Genomic DNA, 19269 nt, shown 5'->3' on the forward strand with positions numbered 1-19269 from the left:
TTTTTTCAGTTTTTGATTTTAATAAAGAGTGATGGCATTTTATCTAAAATTTGAAATTAAAGCTTGCTTGATAGATAGACTGCACGAAATTTTAAAAAAAAAAAACCCAAATCTCTCTGACATGCGCTGGAAGAGGTTTTTTCATTTGAAGCGATATCGATACTAATTAAAAATAAAGCAGATATTGTAATTTCATCCAAAGAACTGATTGTTCATGTCGAATAATAGCTGCAGAACTGTAGCTTTCCGAAAAATATATATTGATAGACCGGAGAGTTACAGTGCCACCCAATGGAAAAACTATAATTAAATTGCGCACAAAAAGTGCGTGTTTCTGGATTTATTTCTCAATGTTTTTAAAACTCATCTAAAAAAATTACTAACCATGTGTTCCTAACATATTCATTCACTGTTTCAACAACAAAACATTCCTTATAATTGTTCTTAATAGCCCTCCTGGCCCTGAAATTGAGATCATCGAAGATTTCGCCTACTTATACTGCCATTTTGGTTTGCAAGAAAATCGGTTCAACGCGCTTCGTACAAATGTAAACTTTGAAAGTAATTGATGGTGGAGTTAGGACTTTATTGAAATCTATATTTTTTGCAATTGAGATAAGAATTTGGAAGAATTAATCCAGAACCGAGCGCACTTTTTTGTGCGCAATAAATATACAGCTTTTTGAATGGGTGGCACTGTAGCTCTCCGGTCTATCAATACCTTATATATTTTTTCGAAGAGCTACAGTAACAGTTCTGCAGCTAATTGAATAAGAACTTTGAGTTTACTTATCTGAAGAAATTATGCTTTAATTTACCATTTAAGAGACAGGCTCTATTTACAAGGCGCTTGTAAATTATACCATTGACGGAGAAGCACTCGAATACCAGAGCTGATTCACCTAGGAATTTTTTTCTGTTGAAGAATCATGATTTGCAAGTTTTACTATTTTATAGAAAATATTGAACTCTACTATTTCCAAATTAATAAATAATTTTAAATAATAATTCATTGATACTATTGGATTTATAGCCAAATATAGGCTTCAAAGTGTTTAAAGCAATTTTTACTCAACAATAATATTATTTTAAAAGCTAACTTAAGCTTTATTAAATACTTTCAAATGGATTGAATTTGTATTGTAATTCTTTGCTACTTTTCATTTTAAAAAGAAAAAAAAACTGATGAATTTCTTTGATTACACACTAGATATGATAATCAAATGAAATTCATGTGGAATACTTCATATAATGAAGCAAAGTCTAAGAAAAGTCCCAGTGTACGAAGCGAGTGATAGCGGTTTCTATTTTGCCGGTTGTCAGCAAGCTTATTGAACGGCATGTCAACGATTCCTTTTATGAATATTTATCCAGTATAGCTAGTTAATAACGATCTAAAAACCCGCTACTGCAAAATGGTTCAAAAACTTGGAAGAGAAATTATATATATAAGGACTTTGATACAGAAATAGCTAATGTCTTTTCGAAGTTGTTAAAATCCTTTAACATGAAATATGGAGGGTACTTACAATAATATTTAACTCAAACAAAAAATACAAATTAGAAGCATATAGAGCAAAGATGAACCTCTAAATCATCAGAGACGGGATCGGGTGTTATGTAGGAGTAAACATCCCTTGACATGTAGTTGATTTCGATGTTATCTATTAGATCGTACACAAACTGTCAGTTGGAAACGTGTATCATCAAGTAAGAAAAAACTCTCAAAAAAATCATTTTCAAGCTTTATTTTCATGCATTTCAAATTAAATATTAATTTTTGGAGTTATCCTCCCTGGCTGAGGATCGGATATCCTTAATATATAATGATTGAATAAGAAGTGTAGGGGCATTATTTATTAGTAAATTTATATTAAAAAATGATCTGTTTTAAACTTTCATTTTCAGTGAACAATGAAGAAAATCAGCCGTAAGTGTGGGGCATTTTTCAATGTCACTCAAATGAATTGTATCGGTCTACATGTACATTTGCTTACGGTTTCTTAGTAAACAAACTTTTTCAAAGAAGTAAAACAATTTTACGCCACTTTGATTTATCATGATCAATACATAAAGTTTAACCTATAGCAGGAAACTCGTTAAAGTTAAAGTTGTACTTGAAAGCTGTTCGTGTTTCAAAAATTAATGTTAACAACTTATTTACTTTTTGAGTTTTCATGATGTTTATTTTAAGTTTCAATTACTCAGTATACTTTCCTGCTTTTAATGGTTTGGTGTATATTTTTTTCTCATTCGTTCCATAATAATAGACATCAAATATATTGTATGGTAATAAATAAGAATATTATATCAAAATATTCAGGGTAAAATTACATAAAATTAAGTACACGTAACACACACATCGATTTAAAAAAATCCTGTATCATGTGGGTGACAAAATTATGAAGGTTAAAATATGAAAAAATTATTGAATGCATGTCTGAAAAGATTTGACAATCGTTCATTTTAACCATTTTTACATTTCCCTCTCAAAATTATCTCATATTTTCTTGGAAATTATCAAGATAATACTGGACTTCGAAGATGGTCAGAGTTAGTTTATTTATTTCCCCTTGTCAGATCATTTTGACCTGTAGGTTAGTAAGTCGGGAAATAAATTGCTTATCTGAGTTCATAACTAGAGAGAGAGAGAGACCATAATAAGGTCCAAATGTTGAAGTGAAAAAGACAGGAAAATCATTTAAGATCTGAATTTCAACAACAGAATTGCAGCGATTAGTCAAATATAGCAAAAATCCTATTTCAGAGATGGGTCAATTCATATCTCTCAGGGAGTGGTTGTGATACAATCAAGAACAGAATTTTGTACAGAAATAAGAAGAATTTAAGATTTGTTTTAAAGTTTACATGACAGTAGACCCTCATACACGTATACTTTAAAGGATAATATCTTGAAATCGTAGACTAGACTGATGGCAAAGAGAAGAATTCAATGAAAGTGTTTTGTTCGCCTAAATACTCTTTTGTCAATTTAAAGAAAACATGATTCTACCCATATACAGCCCAAATTCATCTTATTAGAAGCTCCTTATAAAGTCATGATAGAAAAAAATTCTTATAGAATGATTACAAACAAGCAAAAGAATTGTAGTCCCTCACTTTCGATGTCTTTGTGGATGGGAGATGCCGTTAGCAACACTGATAAAATATTTGAAAATTAAGTCAAACTTGAAGATCAAGGTCACGAGGACAAAATCATAGCACATTCGGAAACACTTTGCCACAGATAATGTACTTTTCAATTATGAACGCCATTTCATGTCATTAAAAAAAAGTTAATTTTTTGCATAGATTGGGTCAAACGTAAAGGACACGGTGTCAAAATCATAACATCTTCGGAAACATCTTGTCACAGGTACCTAATGCACATATCAAATATGAAAGCCATATCTCTTCTCTGACAATCAAAAAAGTTTTAAGCAAAGATAAACTTTTTGAAAAATAGGTCAAATATAAAGATCAAGGTCACGAGGTGAAAAATTAACAGTACATGTAGAATTAAAAAGGTATTGTCACAGGTAATATCCATGCATAATATGAGAACCCTTTCCCTTTTTCATTCAAATTAAAAGGCCAATCTAAAATTTTTAATTAATGTAAAAAAAATTAAAAGCACATGAAGGTCAAACTTTAATGTCAAGGTCACGATGTCTAAAATTATTGCATATTTAGTCAGGTATTGTCACAGGTAATGTACGTGTACATGTGAAATATGAAAGTCCTATCTTTTATCATTCAAAAGTTATGACTAATGTTAAAGTTTTGTGACAGACAGACGGACAGAGAAACTGAAAAACGAATGAGCTTTAATGTCTCCTCGCTTTCGTGAAATCTAAGATCTAAAGCAAGATACAAGTGAAGAGAAAAATGCTTATAAATTCATAACCTGGAAGTATTCTTTTTTCAGAGACTTGTTTCATTAAAAATATATAAACTAACGTTAAAAAAGAATTCTTTTTTTTAATTCCCTCCTCAGTAATCAAAGCAATAAGAACAGGAAGCATGCATCAATTATAAAAGTCATTTACAGAGAGCATAATTCATGTAACTGTTTCATAACGAAAAATAGGTCCTTGAACCCTTAATTGAAAATCATATCTAAATAAGTCGTTGGAAGTTGTGAAAGCATGGTTTTATTTTCACGAACTCCATTAATAGACTAGAGGTATTGTGAGCAATGAGCTCACTAAATGATACCCCCGCCTCCCATATGAATATAATGGCAGTGTCCATGTTTTGCCATGGGAAACCAAAATTATGTGTCGGATCAAAAAGTAAAATAGGTGTACAATGACACTATCTAATAAAGAATTTCATTCAGTGGTATTAGTTTTAGAGGAGTTGCTGATAAGAGATGGGCACCCCAAAGCGTCACAGACGGACGGACGTACAGACGGACCTACGGACGGATATCACGATTACCATATACCCTCCCAATTTTCAAGCAGGGGGTATAAATATATGGGTGAAAAGCATTGCAGATCCAAAGCATAACTGAAAACAGTGTAGAATGAAAAATCATAATCATCTCACCCCAAACAATCTGGGAAGTACTATTGTTTTTGTTCCATCTGTAATTTTATCTGCAGGAATTTTTCGCAGGAGGGTTAGACAAATTTTATATATGTTTATAAAACAAAAAGTCTAGTTGTGCATGCATGAATTAAAATACCGGTATATAAATAAGGCAAGAAACCAGAGACAATGTGAATATACAGATACTTTTTTATCCACAACTGTTCTATTGATTATGCGTGAATTATTCCTTGGATGAAGTCAAAGTCCCCCTCCCCCAAAAAGTTTACAAAAAAGAAAGACGAAATAAAAATTAAATAAATTAATAAATAACTGAATAAATAAATTGATAAATAAAGAGTCGTTAGAAAATTCACCATTGATGCCATAGAAATCTACAAATAGAAAATAAAGTTATTTGTTTTTCTTCCTCTAAAATTATTTCAAATTGCATAATTGAATGTTTAAAAAAAAATCAAAATGTCTTTCATTGCCATTGTATTCAAACTAGCAAAATTTTGAAAATGAAAAATTTTGCAAAATTTGAAAAAAAATTCTTACTTCATGTACTTTCAGTTTGGATATAATACTCTATTGGGGTCAATTCAGAATGACAAATGCTGTAACTTTCAGGAGAAAAGTTTGCAAGTTATATTTATATTTATAAATAGAATGAGTTTTGATGTATATACATGTATTTTGTGCTACATTCTGTCTTGCCGATTGGATTTAGCACCTAGAAGATGCCTTCCCAAGAAGGAGCTCGAGCTTAATAGTAAACTTAGATTTGTAAAAAATACATGTATATGTATTTACGTAATTGCCATTTATTGAAAATTATTATTAGGGAAAAATGTTATGAAATCTGACTGCGCACTTACCATGGTCCAATGATTCATTGATTTCATTAGAAGCAGGTTGTGTGAGACATTTTCAGAATTGTCGTGGAACTTCCAACACTGCGCCTTCCAAAGATGTAAAGGTCCATGAAAGCATCGCAAAGAAAATGATGTCAATGAGAAATTCCTGGACATTCACAGTGCTCCCAGTGCTGATATTTGTTGTAGTGTCAACCAATGGTGAGTGAAGTTAAGTTAATTTTTATTGGTAATTTTTATGAGCAAGAAAGAAGTTAAATAAGAAAAAAGAAAAAAAGACCAAAAAAATCTTCTCTACAATGTGAAAGAAAAAAATAAAAACATAGGATTTGTACAGCACATTGTTCTAGTTCCATCAAATAACATTGTATATACTCTCGATTAAGCAGGACTTGGATATGTATTTTTCTTTGGGGGATATTGTTGAAATGAACTCGAGCATAACATATATAAAAAATTGCTAAACCCCTTAAAACCCCTTAAAACACATACCTGTACGAGGGGGTATCAAAAAGTTCGTGGACTAGCGCCATAAGATAAAAACCGCTTGAGGTACATCAATGAATTTTAAATATTTAATTAGCATCATCTTTTCTATCTATAGAATAAACCACAAATCATAAATTTTATTTCTTTTAATAAATTAGTAATGTTCCTGAAAGCAATGATAAGTTTTGCCCTGAAAAAAAAAACTGGAATAGACAAAGGAAATTTTAAACTGGCTACGGAGAAATTAAATGCATCCAGAGTACTTGTTTTTTAATGTCAAAAGAGATTATTTTTAGACAGCAAAGCACCCCTTACAAACCAATGTTCTTTACCATTGGAAGACCACTAACTATAATTTCGACAAATTGATACTTAATATCCTAATGACCTTATTGTCCTAACCTAATTAAAACATTACAAATAATTAATGTTTGGCGTACTTGTCATGGCCATTTATTCACAATTTTTTCAACAAAACAACAAAATATGCGCCGATCTTCAAATCGATATGGCAGCATATACACAAACAACCCAAAGCAGTAGAAACACCACCTTGACCCAAGGGACCTGGAAAAAACAGTGCCCCATGGAGGTGGCATTCTCAGCAAAATTCTGCCATTAATATAGTTTTTATACCAACACAACACACAATTCTTTAAAGTCACTGGCGCATAAATTCACTGCTCTATCTTGAGTCTTTGTTGATATGCATACGATCAGTCATCTTATGGTCCATGACGCTGAAAATATAAATTTAAAACAGCAGAAATTTTGTTCTACACACATCAAAAACAGTAAAATACAAGCTCATCAATTTAAATACAATATTTTAACAACAATTCTATAAAAAAAAATCTTTTAAGGCCAAGCATTTCTGCAGAAGTTATAACATGGAGAGGGTGGGAGGGTTCTTCAGTTAAAATTTTTGGTACCAGCAGCTTTGTTGCTCAACAGGAAAAGGAAGTTTACCTTGCGCATGCCCAGTTGTATAAATGTGACAAGTAAGAGTTGTCTATCTTTCTATAGTCTATAACTATGTGCTCAAAATAACCTAGTTTATCCAGAGGAGATAAACTTTATTATTTTTAGACAGCAAAGCACCCCCTACAAACCATTGTTCTTTACCATTGGAAGACCAATAACTATAATTTCTACAAACTGATACTTAATATCCTAATGACCTTATTGTCCTAACCTAATTAAAACATTATAAATAATTAATGTTTGGCGTACTTGTCATGGCTATTTATTCACAATTTTTTCAACAAAATAACAAAATATGCGCCGATCTTCAAATCGATATGGCAGCATATACACAAACAACCCAAAGCAGTAGAAACACCACCTTGACCCAAGGGACCTGGAAAAAACAGTGCCCCATGGAGGTGGCATTCTCTGCAAAATTCTGCCAAATGAACCACAAAACATATTTTTTGTGGTCATCCGCCAACAAATCTAGGCGGTCAATTTTGCATTCAATACAAATACATATTTATCAATTTAACACTCAACCAGTAGTCATATACAATTCAATTTTCAAATATGCAACTTCACAACTTCAAGGATTGGCCATGACAAGACTTAACAAGTACATGTGGGAGTAGTAGTAGGATAAAATCTGTCAGTGGTTGACAAAAACATCCCAAGAGCATTTCTTAAAGAATTCACAAAAAGTCATCACCCAAGTCTGACAAGTGTACACCATCTTTGCAAAAAAGGGTTACATGTCTTTTTAAAATATCAGGATATTTAATGGAGGCCCCACACGTTTTCTTAACAACAAAAGTAGCAAGTGCAGAATTGATTCTTCTCCAATTTTCTCCATCATTGTTAGAAAGACATAAGGTCCAATTACTTCGTGGTAAGATATGAGACCAAACAATAACTGTCTTTGGCATTAATTGTGAAATATTTACAATGGTAGATTTCATGTACATTTGTAAACCCTTCAACGTATTATGCGGATTACCAATATCATTGCCACCACAGTGTATTACTAGGATTGTTGGTGGGTTATTATTTTTTAATTCCTTTTGGATAGTTGGATAAAGCTGTGACCAAACCATACCCCTTATTCCATGCCAAATTATCCTATGTGATTCAAATCCCAGGTTGTTAAGCATTCTCTGTTGAGCATATTTCTGAGCCCAATATATCAAAGATGATCCAATGATCCATATGCAATCTGAAAAAATTCTGAACAAAATAAATTTGCATTTAACTTATTAAACAATTGGCCTTATATATGACTTGTAGGCAGCAGAACTCCATCTGCCAATGGTTTTGATTTCAGCTTCGCTCATACCATTTAAATACAGATGTGTGGCCCCACCAATTCTAAAAGAATGAGATTTAAAAACCGATGTGTTTATATTCAAAAATGATAAACATTTATTGAGCATTGTAGAAAACTGATACTGAGTCAAAGGCTTGGAGTTGAAATGCACAAAAAATTTTGTAGTTGAAATTGTCTGACGCATTGCAAGAAATTTCTGCAGTATTGTAAACAAAATTAATGACTGGGCATTCCTTGGGACTTTAACTGCTGAACCCCTGTGCATTTGATCAGTCTTGGAACTTTTAATCAGTAGACTAACATGGTCTTGTAATAACTGAACACTATCAGATTGAAGGTCTACTACTTCACTGACTCTTAGCAATGCCAAAAATGCTACTGAATAGGCACATTGAAATAATGTTGCCTCGTATAAAGAATGTGCAACATATGGCAAGGTATTTATGATACGACCTAATAAGTGCAAGGTAATTGGCCTTCTAATATCACTAGACACAGTCAACTTTTTGTAACCAGTAAGCAGTTTTTTAATTAAAAATGACTCCACAGAATTTGGCCACCCATGAATGTTTATGAAAAAGCTCAGACCAGACAGATAACACTTGACGGTTGAAAAGGCGCATTTTTTCTCTGACATGTATGCAACAAAATTGATGACATGGTCAACAGGTGGAGGCCACAATTGTGGAAAAGAGTTATCTACTCTAAATTTAATAAAGGTTTGAATGCCCTGCCTATAAACTTTGTTTGTATTGTCCGAAATGCTAGCATCTACCAGGTTCTCTACAGTTGATGAATAATTTGCCAAAATTGCATAGGAACTGGACAGGGATAAGGCCAAGCCCCAGGAGCCAGCTGATGGAACCTCGAAAACTGAAAACGAGAAAGAGCATCTGCCGTATCATTCTTAATACCTTGAATATGTTGACATTTGATCTGAATGTTATTCTGCAATGAGTTGAGGACCAATGCTCTCAACAAAACCATAACTCTCTTATTTTTTGACGTTTTCATGTCATAATCCCTCCAACCATAAGACACAGGTGAACGCTCTGCACCTTTTCTAATTGTTGCCATATAACGAAATAAATTTATAGCTTGTGCAGAGTGCTTGGCGCAGTAAATTGAGGCAAAAATTGAAAAGGCATCAGTCCATTGTGAAATAGACATAATTTTTTCATCTTTGTACTTAGGTTTAACCTGAATTAAACCATCAAGGTAAACAATATGATGCTGTATATCTGAAACTGGCTCTTCGATCAACAGTTTGCTCAGAGCGACATACTCGTTATTCCAAATTTTTTCTTTCAATGCTTGAGAGACATGAGCTCCAAGCATTGATGCTACGCTCTGGAAAGGTGTAGGCCTATCTATTCCAACCATGCAATTTATACCTGCTGTAGTGCTAGTTGTTGGCACAGACAACTGTTACTCCACTGTCTGTTGGGTGGGTACAGTCTGCACAACAGGAGTTAGGATGTCTGCAGTCTCGTAGACAGGCTGTAGGGGTACTGATTGAACAAGCGATTCTTGGCTGACCATGTAAGTTCTTGTTGGCCCTGACATAGCTGCCTGGGAATAATGACTGGTGACTGATGACGGTATGATGGGGTCAATGGACGTCGACGCGACTGTGGATGCTTGGGTGGTCACCGTGGAGGCTACAATACTATGCGCCGCAGATGTCCTGGATACTGGGCGGGCATATGGGCTTTTGGCCTTCGATGCCCTGGTTTTATTGGCTCTCAACATGGTTTGACTTCCTCTTCGTGATGCCTTAGATGCAGGTAACTTTCTTCAGTTAAAATTTTTGGTACCAGCAGCTTTGTTGCTCAACAGGAAAAGGAAGTTTACCTTGCGCATGCCCAGTTGTATAAATGTGACAAGTAAGAGTTGTCTATCTTTCTATAGTCAATAACTATGTGCTCAAAATAACCTAGTTTATCCAGATGAGATAAACTTTATTAAGAGAGAAAAAGGGATGCACAGTTAATGATGTCGATTTGTAGTCAAGGTGTGAAAAATCTATTACGTCAAAAAATGACGTTGATCATGTGTCGTAGATATTAAATTCCAAATATATCCAATATTCAAAATATGCTGGCACAATCAAGCGAGGATCTCTCCCTATGTTTTCATTCATTTGCAATATTATATATATGCATTGAAATACGCCGTTCATGACATTGTCAAGTCATATAAAAAAGGCTGGTTTAAGTCCCCACTCAGCTCCAGGAAACCTCATCAAAATAAGTGTATAAGGCAGAAGAAACAATGACGTTGTTGGACGTTATAAAAGCAAACGGCGACGGCGCCAGGTGATCATATAATGCCGTTTTTATTTTATAATTATTTGGCAAATAATCAACGTATCAAGCTAAATTTTTAAACATTTCTTTATTTTTTGTTGTTTTATGTTTTTATACATATTGAGAGCTCAGGCAACATAGTACTAATTTTATCGCCTCAGTCCACGGACTCTTTGATAACCCCTCGTATATGGACAAAACTTTATAATATCCGTGTTTAAAATATTAATTTCATATGCCACTTGGATAAAATTATGTATGTGGAGAGGCATCTCTTGGTCAGTGCAGGGGCACCGTGTTTACGAATTCAGCTTGAATATGATAACTTTAAGGGACTCCGATCCTCAGCCAGGAAGGACAACTCTTTAATTTATAATTTAATTCAAAAAGTCTCAAAATGAACAAAATGCAACAATTTTCATTATATACCTCTGAATTTGCTTCAAGGTTCTTTGAAGTTCTCAGAAAGGTCTAATTAAAAGTCGAATTCTTTACCATGCAAAAGCATTTTAAAATTACATATATCAAGAAATTGATGTTCATTTTAATCTAACCATAGATACCAATGTTTATTAACATGATATGGAATTAGAAGTGATTATGAATCTTTGCAATGACAGGAGAATCTTTATACACTTTGCATCGAAATAAATAAAAGAAATTTAAGTACATTATATGTATAAAAATTGTGGAATTTCTTTAAAAGCCTGGATGCCTATAATTTTTATTTCTAAAATGTGTTAATTGATCAAATTTGATTTGGAAAATGCATAGCAGATGTTTTTATTCGCAATTCCTGAAAATTTATTTGAGATTTACTAATTTTCTCTATATAATATGATTGACTTGAAAGATGAAGTTTGAAGAATTGTTATGGGTAAAAACACGTTACTTTGAAAATTCAGAGACATTTTTGTGAGTATTTTCAATTAGTCAATGCTTGATTTTCAGAACCTGAGGATCGGACTACCTTAAGAAAGTGCATACAAATTATAAAAAAAAAAATTATATGATAAATAGAAAAGATTTAAAGAGGTACATTTAGGTATTTAAGTTTGGCACAAGCAATGTATCGAAGAATTGAATATACTTTAATTTCAAAGCGTGACGTGAAATTTTGTTCAATTTAGATTGTAATTAAATGAGTTTTACATTTTTTCGTATAAATTAGACATAATACACATTTCAATAAATGTTACTAATGTTGTTTTACACGACAGCTAAATGGATAATTCGTATAAATACCTAGGTGATGAAATTATGACACAATTGACAAAATGGCAGAATTTTGAACATCATAGAAAGTCTACAATTTTGTACATATATAATGTATTTGAGATCGAGATCATAGCATCATTAAAAGTCAAAAATACGTTTTAAAATGGTTACCTACAGTGTATCGATGTATCGATTTTTTTTCTGAGTGAGAAGATCGATATCAAAGTGGTGATGATGGAGGTTGCAGATAAGTTTTAACCGAGCCCACTTTCGACGCGGAATACGAGTTGAAGCATTTTCATCTCACTTTTTTGCTCTTTTCCCATGAATTAAGCATGGAAGAATTCCTACCCGAAATTGATTTGTGGCATGGCTGCATCAATTTATTTTTAATATGGTAAAATCTCAGATTAAATCTGACACTAACAATCAACAGAAAAAGTTCAGAACATAGGAAGAATGTTTTGATAAGGGTTTTCCATCATTTAAAATTTAATTAAATCTCCCATGCAGAGTTGTCGTTCGTTCCTGAATGCATGATCGAGCCGATGGGAGAGAGTGACCCAGAATGCCAATAATCGGGGGGGGGGGGGGTTCGCGACCGAATTCAAGAAGTAACCACTGAATAAATCAAACAACACAGATCTTTTCTAAATCACCACCAGTTTACTACACAAATTGTACTTATTATTTTGCAAATTGAAAAACAAATTTAATGATTATTTAAAACAATTAAGGGATATTGAATTTAACCTAGTCTAAAAGAAATTGAACTTGTGAATTGAAATAAATTGCATGTATAGTTGTTTTAAGTCATGAAATATTATTTTGATGGATTTATCTTTGATTTTAATTTTTCAGCTTTCCAAACAATACACATTTACGTTACATCCACTTTGTTTATTCTAGTGATGCTAATTAGTTTTAAAATGTAGCATTATCTTTTGCAATTTCTGGGAAGCGTGAAAAATGGCTTGTTTCTTTTCATTCATGCATTAATACCAGCGAGGTCTAGAAGAGGAAGATTCATTTTTTAAAGTTTATTTTTAAAATAATTTCCCCCAAGGCTTGGTGTTGGAACAGCCCAGTGTACTAGTATTCCATTTCCCCGGTTCGCCTCGGGCAGTAGAACACACACTGAGCTGTTCCCTGCACCTCGGAAAAAATATTCTGGTCCATTGTCTGCTCAGGCAAAAAATAATTGTCTGATTATCAATTATATTTCCTCACGATCGACGACGATCTTACTGTGGCCCGATAATATTTAATTGTGGCGAAACTACTGAAATTCAGCCCTTGTGATGATACAACTATTTCTTCGTTCATGTTTTTTGTAAAATTGTTTGATAATTAAATTTTAAAAAATTATTGTTATTTGATGAAAAAGAGCTAGACTGTAATTGTTTACGTTTTACAAAAGTGTATTTTTTCAAGTACATGAGTTCTGTAAACTTGTAATTACTCAGTTTGTAATAAGCTAATAATACGTACCCTTTTCCACATCGTGCCTTGTACTAGTTCTGGACCAGTATCAGCCCTCAGGCTGATATTGGTATCTCGGGCTGATTCCGGGTGCGATAAGGAAAAGGTTTTGTAATGTTTTCTCTATATATAAACTGTCTTCAATATTACACTGAGCACTCTTCTATTACAACTTTCCCAAATCAAGTTCCTTTAATAAAATTGAAAATTAATGATGCTCGTAAATTGTCAAAAATAAAACTGTTTTTACTTCAGGCAACATTATAGAGAATGTGACGATTAACTTAAATGAATCAAAAGTGTACGAAGTTCGAGAGAAGTTTGAAGTAAGGGTCACCGCAGATATCAACACCACCAATATGAATCATAATGCTAAAGTAAACATATATAACAGTCACGGTCCAGATTGCTCTACCTATGTGAAGATTTCGAATCTGAAAAGTCTCAACACGACATCAGTATGCGAAACGTACTGCTATACGCAAGGCAACCACACCCTGAATGTATATGTACATTATGGCGGATATAGTTACAGAACAAGTGAAATTCTCTATACTTGGAACAGAATGAACGAAGAAATTGTTGTTAAAAGTATAGCAGCTGTGGATGAATGGATATATTTCTACTTCAAGTCAATTTGGTTTAATTTTCATTTCATTCTCGATTTTGGAGACGAGACAAACTACAAGCATGAGTCAGGAACATACTGGAAGTCGTTTTCCTACTACTTTTCCTCATTAAGACTTGGACACTCATACTCATCTCCTGGAATTTACAACGTTACATGGACAATCTGGAATACAATGTATACCGAAGTTCGGTATAAAGTCATAAGGGTTGAATATCCAATTCCTAGTGGAAGTCTATCCATATACCCATTGACCGAGTATATACCAATACCTGATGGGAAATCTGAACTGACTCTACATTATTCATCAGAAAAACCCAACCCCACAAACGTTAGGTGCATTTTTCAATATGGCGAAGGGGAGGAGACACAATCAGTTAGTCTTACTAATGGCATATCAATCTGGAAGGTTTACTTTTATAAGTCGGCGGGACAAAAGAATGTTAATTTCACCTGCACAAATGACCTAACTTCTCAAAGTGTCTATGCAACTATGTATGTGGAATCATTCAGTCTATCCGAATTTGACTTTGAATATCAAACTCCAGTACCCATGAGCATGACATTAGAACGGGTTGAGCCCACTGAGGAGTACCGTTATTATTACCGATCCGTTTCTGTCCCTGTTAATGTAACATTTACTATTTCTTTAAAGAAATTTAAAAGACTTCCACCTGGTATAAATGTCAATTGGGATTTTGGAGATACGTCGCCCATTGAAAGCTTTCTCCTGGAGTCTAAAACAAAAACCCATATATTTTCTGTGGAACGCGGTACCTATACCATGACCATTCAAATAGAATCTCAGAATAATATCCACACATTTCATCGCAGTATCACTTTAGGGGTGATTCAATTTAGCTGTTATCCTACATCATTTGACTTGAGGGATACAGAAGTTACATTTGCTGCAAAAGGGATTCCAGGTTCCGCTAGATATACATTTTACACAGACTCCAGCTCTACGATTTACAGGCGCTCTTATTATTATGCCATCAGTGGTCTCATGAAAGTGTATACATACACAGTCAAGTATCAGGAGTACGGATTTTACATTCCATCGGTCATTGGAAATGGAGAAAGAGTATATCTGGATCAACCCTTGATTGCAGACTTCAAGCTAGAAGATAGCTTATACCTTAATGTTTATCCAGATCCTAATCCACTTCCACCTGGAGACATAACAATAAGAGTTCACACCTCGTCTAGTAAACCCAGGCCATACATTACTTGTATCATGAAAGCGGGAGATGCTGTCGATCGCGATAGTATCTTCTACAAAAAACAGAATATAACAAATACACAGCCGTTAGTCTTTGTATATAGCTATACAAGTATTGGAGCGCCAACTATTAATGTAAATTGTTCAAATTACATTTCTGACAAAAGGATGACAAAGAAAATAACAGTTACAAATGCATGCTTTGAAGCAAAGGGGATGTATGATCGCCAATATTCGATACCCACGGATCCAATGAAAGTCTCTAAATCTAGTGATTTGTACATTAGAAACAGAATGCATATTTATTGCGAGAATGAAAAACCTCATTTTCATTGGTATATATATGAAGCAAACAGTAGCGGAAAAACAAATATATTGTACTCATATGAAAATCCTTTAGATGAAACAAAAGGAACACTTCTTATTAAAAGAAATGCATTGCCAGAAGGACAATTTTATCTTCTACTAAATATATCCCTAAGCAAAACTTGGATATCTGAATACAGTTACATCCAGTTCTTTAGTTCCCTTCCTTTTGCCTACATCAGCGGTGGGAATTATGTTATAAGGCCTAACAACTTTTTATTTGATTCCTTGACTGAATCTCATTCAGCAAACGGAGATTTTGGAGAAAATGAGAACTTGACTTTTTCGTGGACCTGTAAAAGGTATTTATATTTACGAAAAACTGATTTATTTATAAATGAAAAGTATTTGTTACATTTTCAACAGTGAAATACTGTAATTTATCCATTGAATAAAAGTGATATCCTGTCACGGTGTGAAAGGATATCAAAATGGTATCCTGCCACAGTGTGAAAGAACATCAGAAGTGCGGGAAAACCCTCGATTTTCCTTCCCTTCACCAAGAGTGTTGTAAAAATACTCCTTAACCTGTTATAAGATAGAAAACGAGTACATAAACCATTCTGTCATAAAATAGAACTGCGAAAGTTCCCATATATGTTGCTGAAATTCATGTTTACAATGTTTTTCACTTAGCTTTGAAGTCTCAACCGCTCAACTATGACGTTATGTAGCCTAAGACTGCATTACAAAAAAGACATAGGCAAAGGGAAAATCAAAGAATATGTAATAAACAGAAATTTAAATGTTTTGTAGTTGAAATGAAATTTATTTAGGACCCCGCTTGGCGGGTGCCCTATAGTGATCAGTCTGTCCGTCCGTCCGTCCGAGATCTCTTGTCCGGAGCATATCTTCTCTCTCCTTGGCCCAATCTGGCTCATACTTCACCCACAGAGTGCCTTTGGGTAACCAGTGTGCAGTGACCTTGAACCCTGTTTCTATGTCAAAGGTCAAGGTCATAGCAGACTTATATGAAAAATCCTTGTCCGGCGTATATCTTCTCTCTCCTTGCCTCAATCTGGCTCATACTTCACCCACAGAGTACCTTTGAGTAACCAATATGCAGTGACCTTGAACCATGTTCTAGGTCAAAGGTCAAGGTCATAGCAGACTTATATGAAAAATCCTTGTCCGGAGCATATCTTCTCTCTCCTTGCCCTAATCTGGCCCATGCTCCACCCACAGATTGCCTTTGAGTAACCGGTGTGCAGTGACCTTGAACCATGTTTCCAGGTCAAAGGTCAAGGTCATAGCAGACATATGAAAAATCCTTGTCCGGAGCACATCGTCTCTCTTTTTGGTCCTATCTGGCTCATACTTCACTCACAGAATGTCACTGGTCAATGGATGTGCAGTGACTTTAATTGGTCGAAGTTTCTAGGTCATGGTCAGAATTAGCCTGTCTATCTTTGTTTGGTGCATAATTTCCCCCCTTAATTCCAGTAAATTTATATAACTGATGATACAAGATAACTTTGATATATATATATATATATATATATATATATATATATATATATATATATATATATATATATATATATATATATATATATATATATATATATATATATATATCTGTAAATTTGCAAAATCCGTGAAGTCGTACTAAATTACTTTCACTGTAGTACACAAATGTTCCTCTTCAAAATAAACCCTTTTAAACTTTCTTACATTTTCATGTTCTTTGATGGAAGTGGGGCCCTTTGAGAAGGCCACCATCTCAATGATATCTAGTTTCACTCGTGAGACAGGATTTTTTGATATTTTCACTCGTGCTTCGCACTCGTGAAAATATCCAAAAATCCTGTCCCACTCGTGAAATAAATTCCATATTCAACTACAAAACATTGAATATCCTCTATATACTTGCTGATCAAAAAGAAGTAACAATTATCATTACGTTCTACAGAATCCCTCCTGTGAATCTAAGAGGACCAACAATAATACTCAGCGACACGTCATCAGGCACGTGTTCTGTTAAAGAGGTATCACGTGGTGTTGGTCAGTTGACTTCTTCAATATCAGAGTCATCTGACTATGCTCTTACGGTAACTGTGAAGGAAGGATTCTCTCAAAAGCAATTCACACAAATTGCAAGATTCAAGGAAGAGGGATTGACTGATCTGCAGATTAAGTATTGCTATTAAGAATGCAATTATTATAGACAAGATTCTGTTTATTTAGTTTTTCATTCATTTTAAAGAAAGTTGATAAATTGTACAATTAATTTACTCAATTTTACAGCTGCAGCTTGAATTGTTACGACAAAGTTGCCGTATCATCTAAATTGGCTTTGATAGCTTGGTGCGCCTCCTGTAAACCAGAACACGAGGTTCAATATGTGTGGACACTGTGGAAGGACGAAAGTAGATCCGGAATGTTTCAACCGGTACAGGTTTTGCCTGTAGTCACCGGAATCGGTATATTTTATAATAAGGGTTTTAAATATTGATAATTTAATTTTTAAACATAAAAGTTATGCAAACTTAATCCGAAGAACAATATTATAAACATGTATGTTAATGTTGTAATTATTTGTATTTTTCTTTTATAAAAAGATGCCGGTAAACAAAGTTTTGTCTTACCAAAGTTCTCTTTAACACCTGGAAATACCTACCTGGTGACTTTATATACGACGGTGGTCAAATCAGATATAAGTGGGGACGTTTACAGAGAATTCAGAACTAACGCGCCACCTACTGGGGGTTCTTGTTCAGTTGAACAGAAAACAGGTAAAATATCCACTTTCTTTCAAACATATACATTGGAAAAATAATTGTAGTGGAACAGTTATTCAGAAAAAAATAATGCTACAAATGGTGCGTTTACTGTGATTTACATGTAAATTATCACATATGAACTCGATATATTAAACTTTAAAGAATTTGTTATAAGTACACTAAAATCTTAACAAGACATTGCAAAACTAGGAAAACTAGGAAAATGTTCGTATAAAGAAAATAAAATTTGAAGTTAAGATAGAGCTTTTTACAATCAGGCTTAATAAGTAGAGCTGCAATAAGAATTTTTTAAAAGATGTGAATGATTACTTCCTTATACATTAATAATATATACTTGTTAATGGAATATGCTACATTAAAATTCTCCCCGTTTTTTTTTTTTTTTTTTTTTGTTTTGTTTTTTTTTTTTTTTGTTTTTTTTTTGGCGATATTCTACATTGAGTAAAAATGCAAAGCATTTCTGTTAGTTTTGTGCGTCAATTATCGTCTGAATGAGGTTATGAATATACTGTACTACCCGAAAAAGTAAAATGATCATCTTTGAGAACATTCAGCTCTGATTTATTCTTTCAAGAGTTTAAAATTTGGAATTATTTTATTTTCCTATTATACATCTTATAGCTATGGTAACTAAGCACGAAAAAAATAATATACTAGTAATAAGAACCATTAAAAAATATCCTAAAAATATATATATAACGTATAGACTGTACATGATATATTACTAAGTTGAAAGAAATTGTAAAAAGTTTTTCCATAAAAGCTTCATTTATTTTCATTATAGACTCACTAGTTGTTCTTCTGAGCGTGCAGTGCTCAAATTGGATCGATACAGACGAGGATGAAAACGTGTTTACTTACCTTTACGAAACAGTTACAAAAAGAAACTTTACACACGGAGAGAACAACGTTGTAAATTTTATTTATGAAGGAAGTATGTAAACCTTTTATTGCATTTCTTTAGTTTTAAAACTGAAATAAATGGATTATCTTTAATTTGAAATGGAATTAGTTGAAAGATGTATGGTCCAAAAATGATATTTATCTAAACAATTTGCAGAAAGCACAGTTTATGTTATTTACTTTCTATGTGATTTTTAA

Source organism: Saccostrea cucullata, unplaced genomic scaffold, assembly GCF_032062105.1.
Source record: "Saccostrea cucullata isolate Sc308-1 unplaced genomic scaffold, CSIRO_AGI_Scuc_v1 ctg2363, whole genome shotgun sequence".
NCBI lineage: Eukaryota > Metazoa > Mollusca > Bivalvia > Ostreida > Ostreidae > Saccostrea > Saccostrea cuccullata.